Raw genomic sequence first — 8,867 nt, 5'->3', positions numbered from 1 at the left:
AGCAAAAGCCCACGAGCTTTGCTGGAAAGTCTACATATATTGCATGCACGCCACACTCACAAGGAAACTTCCTTTCAACTAACTGGCTGCTCACAGCAGATCTCATCTTGAAGGTGATTGCATTATATGAGATCTCATTATGGAGGTGATTACATCATTACATAGCTGCTAATCTACATTAACGAGATGAATTGACACGGGATCTGCAACAATGAGCTCAAGCATAACAATGATTGTGAGGATGGCACAGGGTTGGGCAGTGAGTGTTTTGTTCTGTTGTACAAAGTGGGAACTGACTTGAGAGCACCTGACAACAACAATGACAAAAACATCAAACTACCTCATGATTGCCAAACCACTGAGACTCATGGTCCAGCCAAGTTAACACACAACCATGACAAAGAGTAAAAAAACTAACAAAAATAGGGGAGTATTTTGAAATCAATGACCAGCAAAGAAACTTTCAGAAAGAAGTCAAGCTGCCCAAATGCCAACTAAAATGCCAGCTGAAAAACATTCACTGTACTCATCAACATAGAGGATATTGACGATCTTTACAAGGTCGTCAGATGAGGAGGTCAGGAGCTCCTAAGTGGAATGGTTTGATGAGTGAGAAATAAGGAAATGCAAACATTGGAATTCCACAGCAGTTTACAGTATGGCTGTGCCTGGAAAGGAAGATGTGAGTAATTAATGACTTTTAGAGAAGCAGTAGCAGTAGGGATTTTTCTTTTTAAATGGGAAAGATCCAACATACTTAAAAATTAGTGGAAATAATTCATTTACCTGGAAGAGGAGAAATATGTAAGGGAGAGACAGTATGAGAACCCTGGAAATGTGGGAGACAGGGAGAAGCACAGCACACCATGGTAGAGATGAGTTTTAGCTAGGAAGACAAGCTCTCCTGTTGGAAGAAGATTGGGATGAATGAAAAGATGGAAGTTAACGGAATAGGCTTTATGTATTTTAAAGGGAAAGTAATGAGAGTGAGGTGCATTTCAGATTCTTTGATTTTGTATACATTTCTCCTGCTTATGGCTATGTTTTAGCATTTCCCATGGAGAAGCTGGGGAAGGATGAGGACAGCAGGTGTCCAAGTGTGCTGCTTTATAAGATACAGCAAATGACTCAGAGTTTAAATGATTATTACATGACAGTTTTATATATTTTTCTTATTTGCAATAGAATTCTTGCAAGCTAGACATTACCTCACTGTCTCATCAAAGGCATTTTTTTGTTCCCATTTGTTATGATGACTTTGATTTTCCCAGTGGTAAGAGAGAGTCTATAAAGTGATGTGATAGCCCACATTTTTTTTTTCTCTCTTTTTGCACTCTGATTTCAGAATCTCAAATTAAATACAGAGTGATTTTTATATGTTTAGGTTTATTTTCCTCAACTAATTTATTCTTCTAAGCCCTGCCTCCTGTTAGTTATCTGCTTAATTTTTTTTTTTTTTTTTTTCCTTATGACTTTCTGTGTTTTGGCTATCCTGACAAATTTCAGAGACATGGGGAGGATATCAAACTTGGGAAACACCCCTTTCTGGATGCTCAGCTTGTTTGTAATCCAAGTTTTAAATAAATAAATAATATAAAAAGACTGGTCTGAATCTGGAACTTTAACTCAGGATCAAGAAATCCTATTTTCAAAATCTCTTCTAAGTAGCTCTTTCCTGTATACTGCAGTTATCAGTGATTCAGGCCCAGAAATGTATTAGTGAGAGAATCAGATTTGTGTTCTGGAATCTTCTCTGCAATTTACTACCTCTGTGATCTTAAACAAATCACTGAACCATGGTGTCTCTGTGTAGATTTGGAGAGATTATCTTTTAAAGTACCTTTAATTATCCCTTCTTAGTAACTGTATAAATCTCTAAGGTAAAGTATTGAATTTTAGGCATGATCTCTTTATTGGCAAGCTCCAACTAAGCAGATTTTCTTGAGTTAGAATCACTGTAAATCTTCCCCTGGCTCTATTCTTTCCACTTCTAATAATGATGTGAAATAATATTTTCAGAATTTTAGAGAGATTTTCTTGCAAGTTGAGAGGACTTTTCACAGATCCACAGAGAGCGGAAGAGTTGCCAGTTTGTAGCCTGCTATGAACATCTCAATCAATTAAATAAATTATCATGAATGAAGGGTTAAACATGGTAGCTAACCTTTTACTGAATGCATACTATATACCAGGCACCATTCCAAGCACTTTTGCATGTACACATTCTTTTTTTTTTGTATTGTAAAAATTTTCACTTACTATAATTATCATCATCTCTATTTCACAGATGGGGAAACTGGAGTATACCAAACTAAAACCCACTGCCATGAAGGACTCATAGCCACCCTATAGGACAGAGCAGAACTGCCCCCATAGAATTTACAAGAAGTGGCTGGTGGATTCGAACTGCTGATCTTTTGATTAGCAGCCATAGCTCTTAACCACTATGCCACCAGGGTTTCCAACTGGGGTACAAAAAAAAAAAAAAGGCTAAAGTATTTGTCCAAGGTTCGAAGACAGGCTGACAGGGTGGGAACCAATTACATAACTAATTATAGTGGTTTCCCTTTCTTTGCTGCACACCAGGGGCATCTCTAGGGTTGGTATCACCCAGTGCACTAACTTGTGGTGTCACCTCCCTCCTCCATAGACCTCCTCTCCTACAAGGCCATGCAGAATCCTCAGTAATATTTTTTGTACTAATGTTACTTGTAAATGGAGCCCTGGTGGCACAGTGGTTAAGAGCTATGGCTGCTAACCAAAGGGTCAGCAGTTCGAATCTCTGTCTATAGGGTAGCTATGAATCCGTCATTCTCAAAAAAAGTTATTGATATAGGTTCACAAATGCTTATTACCACAATACTGTAGTTAAATTCCAGAAAATTTGACAAAATTAGTAACTATAAAAACACTGGCAGCAAGAAAATAACAGCCTGAAAACAACAGCGTTTGATTTGAAGAGGCATTGTAATTGGGTAATAATGACAGCTCTGACCAGAGGGTATTACCATTAAAAAAAAAAAAAAAAAAAATTGCCAGATACTCATAGCAACCCTGTAGGACAGATTAGAACTTTTGGATTCAAACTGCTGACTTTTTGGTTAGCAGCCATAGCTCTTAACCACTGCACCACCAGATAGCACGAGAAGGTTCCAAAGTAAATTAGCACTGAATTTTATTTAGCCTTGGGTAGGTATATTGACACATAAAAGCTGGGCTTATGAAAAATATTTTTTATTGTTTAACTACAGGGATATTTTTATAAAACGAAATGATAAATTTCTGCTAAAACACTGAATAAAAATTTTTAGACAGTCATTTTGGTGTCACCCCCTCTGACAGCGATCTGCAACGCCCCCCTCCCTCCACCCCTCAGTGACACCACTGCTGCCCACGGGTTCTGAACTGCACAAGAGGGTATTGGATGACTCTTGGCAAGCTTCTTCCGAACCCCAGCAGCTGGCTGGTGCCCCCCGGAGAGTGGCTGTCTGGAAGAGGAGGCAGACAGCCAGCGCAGAGCACTGAGCCTCCAGCGCTCCCAGCGAGTGGGGAAGGCGCCCAGAGTCTGGAGCCGAGTGAGCTGCGCTCTGGAGTCCAGGGGGCAGGTGCCGGCTCCGGCGTTGCCTCCAGGGCCGCGGAACGTGGCCGAGGCCGGGACAGTAGCAGAACCTGTTGCCTAAGCCCGGCTTGGCCGCTTCTGGTTCCCGACGCGTCCAAGGCTCTGCCCTTTCACCAGGAGCAGGTAAGGTCAGGCTGGGCTAGGGGCACCAGCTCTGGTGCGGGGCCCCTTTCCCTGCGCCCGCCGCTGGCTTTGATGATACAAATTAGCGACTGAGGCTGTTACTTTGGATTTGGCGACTTTATTCTACCTTTCCCATATCCTTTCCTAGTTTAACAGGCACCCTCTGGGGAATCACAGTACAGGAAGGCGTCCGTTTTGTCACCATCCGAACGTTGGGGAGCTTCCTGCCCTGCCTCTCGGCACCATGGATACCTGTGATCCTAGGCTTGTAAACCTGGGTCCCGGGGCAGGGACTAGGGGGCACTTTCTTAAAGTTCTCCAAAAACCCTCTCCAGAGCCGTATTTTTTATAACTTTGTTGAATCTCCTTGGAGAGCATGTTTGATGTCAGCAAGAGTTAACTGTTCTTTCCATCTGTGATGATTCAATCTTTGAGTGTCTCAGGCTGTAGCTTGTGTGCGCCACTTCCCAGAGGAGCTAAACTACCATTTCTTTCCCGGGTTCAGGACACCACAAAGCTCTCCGTGAAGGCACTCTGAGAGGCGCTTTAGCTTCTTCTGGGGGTGAAGTAGGGTTTCCAGGCAATCGGCCTCTCTTCTAGTAAAAACACCAGGCATTTTCCAACAGTGTAGCTTTATGTCAAAGTGCATAGGGGTATCCGAGGAGAAGAAAATTATCTGCTCCATGCTGTCGTTTTTACTGGTTAAGGATACAAACTAAGAAACTTATAAAAATACATTTTTGATCCCCCATCCCCCCTCAGCTGTACAATAAAAAAAAATAATAATAAAAAGCAAACAAAAAACGTTGTGGTCCATTTGAGTCTGACTCATGGCAATCCTATGTGTTACAAAATAGAATTGAGCTCCATAGGTTTTTCTTGGCTGTGATTTTTAGAAAGTGGATCACCAGGCCTTTCTTCAGCAGTACAGCTGGGTGGGTTTGAACTGCCAACCTTTTGGTTAACCAAAAGCAACCCTTTTGCACCACCCAGGGACCTCTCATTTCAAAGATCGATTTCTTTTAAACAATCTTAAATCTAAGATGGTATAAGCTGTAAGAAGGTACTGATTTTCTTTTATGTTCAAAGTATTCAAAGTTGTCTTTACCATGTATCTAAATTTCTCTTCCTATTATGTATCCAAATCATTTTCAATGCATAACAGTTGAAACAACAATTGATAACAACTATGAGCAAGTCAGTGGATTTTAAATTGTGAAGGAAATATTTCTGTTTTCAGTTGGAATTCAAATTAAACCAAATTAGTTTGGATAAAATTATCTTAATAATGATATTTCAAGTTATGGCTGAGTTTTCAAAATTGCCATAAAATGCTCAGAGATATTGCCATTACCATCAACAGAAAGTTGAGTGGCAATTGTACGCAGAGTTCAATTATAGTCTTTTGTCTGTTAAAAGCTGTTATAGATCCATCGTTTAAGAAAACAGCTACTTTGCTACTTCACTAAACCGAAAACCAAACCCATTGCTGTCAAGTGAATTCTGACTCACAGTGAGCCTATAGGCCAGAGTAGAACTGCCCCCACAGAGTTTCCAAGGAGCAGCTGGTGGATTTGAACTGCTGAGTGTTTGGTTAGCAGCCAAGCTCTTAACCACTGCACCACCAGGGCTCCAGCTACTTCACTAGTTACTGTATTATCTTTAAAGGCACATATAATATTAAAGAGTGGACATTGTAAAACTTTAAATGTGCTTTCATTATTGCGTGATAAAACATGAGTTACTCATGTATCAATATCCTATCATTTTTTATAAATGTATACATTTTTCTAAAATCCATATAATCCAATAAAATCTTTCTACCACCCATTATTTTTTTAGATGTCTTCAGGCATCTTTGAAAGAGTGTTTGGAGCTCATATTTATTTTTCCTTCAACTCCCTGTCTGAATAAATATGTCTACTTGATCTAACATTTTTAGTCTTGATGCATATTGTGAATGAATTACAAAGTATTTTAAAGTGCATATTAGAAATTGTATTATTTTATTTTTATTATTCTTTTACCACGTAGCTCCTGTTAATCACACTGTTCACCCATATTCTCTTTCACATTTGCTAAGGGCTGTAGAATGTATAGATATCAATCCAGCATTACCAAGTAAAAGATTTGCTCCTTGAAAATTAGTGTATTTATTGTGACTATTATTGTCTTGGCTTCTTTTCATGTGTGTGACTTCTGATTCCACGCTAATAATTATTTGTGATTAACATTCATAAATGTTTTTACTATTTTAAAGTGGATTCTCAGCTATAATTAGAGGCACAAAATAAGAACTAAGTTTCTTAAAACCTCATATACTTAAAAATAATCATTTTTTATAAAATGTTATCTTTATTTTGGAGAGGGAAAATTGATTTTAGGTGAAATTTTTAAAACTGTCATATATATTGAAAGAAAACAAGATAAATATAACCTCACATTCCTGAAGCATATCTATATAGTCTTTTAATAATGTTATAAATTGTTTTCATAACATGTGAGTCTTATGCTTACCTTTAACCCACTCATTTGTCAGTTTGTTGTACTGTTGTGGCTTGCATGTTGCTGTGATGCTGGAAGCTAAGCCACTGGTATTTCAAATAACAACAGGGTTACCCTTGGTGGACAGGTTTGAGCTGAGCTTCCAGACTAAGACAGACTAGGAAGAAGGACCTGGTAGTCTACTTCTGAAAAAAATGAGCCAGTGAAAACGTGTGAACAGCAGTGGAACATTATCAGATATAGTGCCAGAAGATGAGCCCCTGAGGTTAGAAGTCACTCAAAATACTAGTGGGGAAGAGTTGACTCCTCAAAGTAGAACTGACCTAAATGACTTGGGTAAAGTCAAGCTTCCAGGACCTTCATTTGCTGATGTGGCATGACTCAAAATGAGAAGAAACAGCTGCAAAATCCATTAATAATAGGAACGTGGAAAGTACACAGTTTGAATCTAGGAAAATTGTATATCATAAAAAATACAATGGAATGCATAAACATCGATATCCTAGGCATTAGTAAGTAGAAATGGACTGGTATTGGCCAGTTTGAATCTGACGCTCATATGACCTACTATTCGGAGAATAACAAATTGAAGAATGGCTTTGCATTCATTGTCCAACAGAACATTTCAATATCTATACTGAATTACAACACTGTCAGTGACAGGATGATATCCGTATACCTAAAAGGAAGAAAAGTCGATATGATTAGTTTTCAAATTTATGTGGCAATCACTAAGGCCAAAGATGAAGAAATTGAAGATTTCTACCAACTTCTGCAGCCTGAAATTGATCAAGCATGCAATCAAGATGCCTTGATAATTACTGGTGATTGGAACACGAAAGTTGGAAACAAAGAAGAGGGAACAGTGGTTGGAAAATATGGCTGTGGTGATAGAAATGATGCCAGAGATTGCATGATAGAATTTTGCAAGACCAATGACTTCTTTACTGCAAATATCTTTTTTCAACAGCATGGGATGTCAACTGTACACATGGACCTCACCAGGTAGAATACACAGGAATCGAGTCGACTACACCTGTGGAAAGAGACTATAGAAAAGCTCAGTCAGAACAGAGCAAGGCCAGGGGATCCCTATGGAACAGATCATCAACTGCCCATGTGCAAGTTCAGGTTGAAGCTGAAGAAAATTAGAACAAGTCTACAAGAGCCAAAGTACACCTTGAGTGTATCCCACCTGAATTTAGAGACTATCCCAACAATAGACTTGACATACTGAACAGTAATGAGTGGGGAAATTAGACATATTTTCCTGCTTAATTCCTTAGTCATAGGGAGGTAACACACCCTTCTCCCAAAGGACTGTCTGTTCCTGTAAATATATATGGGTGTGTGTGCGTGTGTGTGTGTGTGGAAACCCTGGTGGCGTAGTAGTTAAGTGCTATGGCTGCTAACCAAAAGGTCGGCAGTTTGAATCCACCAGGCGCTCCTTGGAAACTCTATGGGGCGGTTCTACTCTGTCCTATAGGGTCGCTATGAGTCGGAATCGACTCGACAGCACTGGGTTAGGTTTGTTTTTGGTTTGTTTGTGTGTGTGTGTGTGTGTGTGTTTAATGGAAAGTATATACTCTTTACAGGAAGTAGGTTCCAAAGGGAGCAATGAAAAGTCCAGAAATACGCAATTTCAGCTTCTTCTCCTAAACTCACCATCTTCTCTGAGGAGGTTTACCAAAGAGAAGCTTTCTCTATGTGAAAACATCAAGAATAGGGAATAAATTATCTCTTGTTGCTTTGTGCCCTCAAGTTGATTCCTAATTACAGCGACCCTGTAGGACAGAGTAGAACTGTCCCATACGGTTTCCAAGGAGTGGCTGGTTGATTCGAAATGCTGAACTTTTGGTTAGCAGTCAACCCACCAGGGCTCCAAGTTATCTCTAGGTAGTGGTAATTTGTGTTTTTTGCTTATCATTTATATTTTCTGTATTTTCTTATGAGCCTGCACTATTTTTAATCAGAAAAAAAGTATTCTTAAAACACAAATCGCAACATTAATTTTTTTAACTACTTATTTTCTCAAAAAAGTTAGTTGAGCCATTTAGCAATATACTATGTCCTTTCCAATTGTAGATCTCCTGTGAATTGAATGAAAGAAGTACCTGGTGGAGGAAATGAATAAACTGTCTAAGAATGTGTAAAAGAAAAAATCCTCTTTAACTATTAACTTGTATCAGAAAGTAGTGTTTTAAATGAAGTGATTGCTGCCAAGAGATGTGAATAATGAGACTTTCTCTACAATACTTTTGTAATGTAAACAAAAAGTGAGAAAATTAATTTCTTCCCTTATCTCTTTTTCTGTTATTTTCCCACAGCATCAGTAAGCATGAATTGTATTGGAGTTATTGTGAATTTTAGAGCTAAAAAGAACACTACGCATAATTTAAAAATGCCTTCCTAGTTTTATAGATTAATGAACTAAAACGTGTTAGTTGCTGGTGAGTGGATTCCAATTTATGGTGACCCTCATGTGTGCAGAGTACAACAGCCCCATAGGATTTTCAAGGCTGTGACCTTTCAGAAGCAAGTCACCAGACCTGTTTTCTGAGGTGCTTCTGAGTGGCACTAGCCTTTTGGCTAGTAGTTGAGTGCTTAACTGTTAACATCA

General features: G+C 39.0%; 1 protein-coding gene across 2 annotated transcripts in view; it reads left to right on the top strand.

Moving 5' to 3' along the window:
• The first annotated feature begins 3,654 nt into the window (after positions 1 to 3,654).
• NPFFR2 (neuropeptide FF receptor 2) overlaps positions 3,655 to 8,867 on the top strand; it is a 69,281-nt gene continuing 64,068 nt past the window's right edge. The window contains exon 1 of one of the 2 annotated variants that reach the window (XM_049886047.1): positions 3,655 to 3,742. The gene's annotated coding sequence lies outside the window, so the exon portion shown is untranslated. The remainder of the gene's footprint in view (positions 3,743 to 8,867) is intronic. The other variant, XM_049886048.1, reaches the window with a different exon arrangement.

Source organism: Elephas maximus, chromosome 5 (assembly GCF_024166365.1).
Source record: "Elephas maximus indicus isolate mEleMax1 chromosome 5, mEleMax1 primary haplotype, whole genome shotgun sequence".
NCBI lineage: Eukaryota > Metazoa > Chordata > Mammalia > Proboscidea > Elephantidae > Elephas > Elephas maximus.
This window is presented reverse-complemented; position numbering and strand designations above follow the sequence as displayed.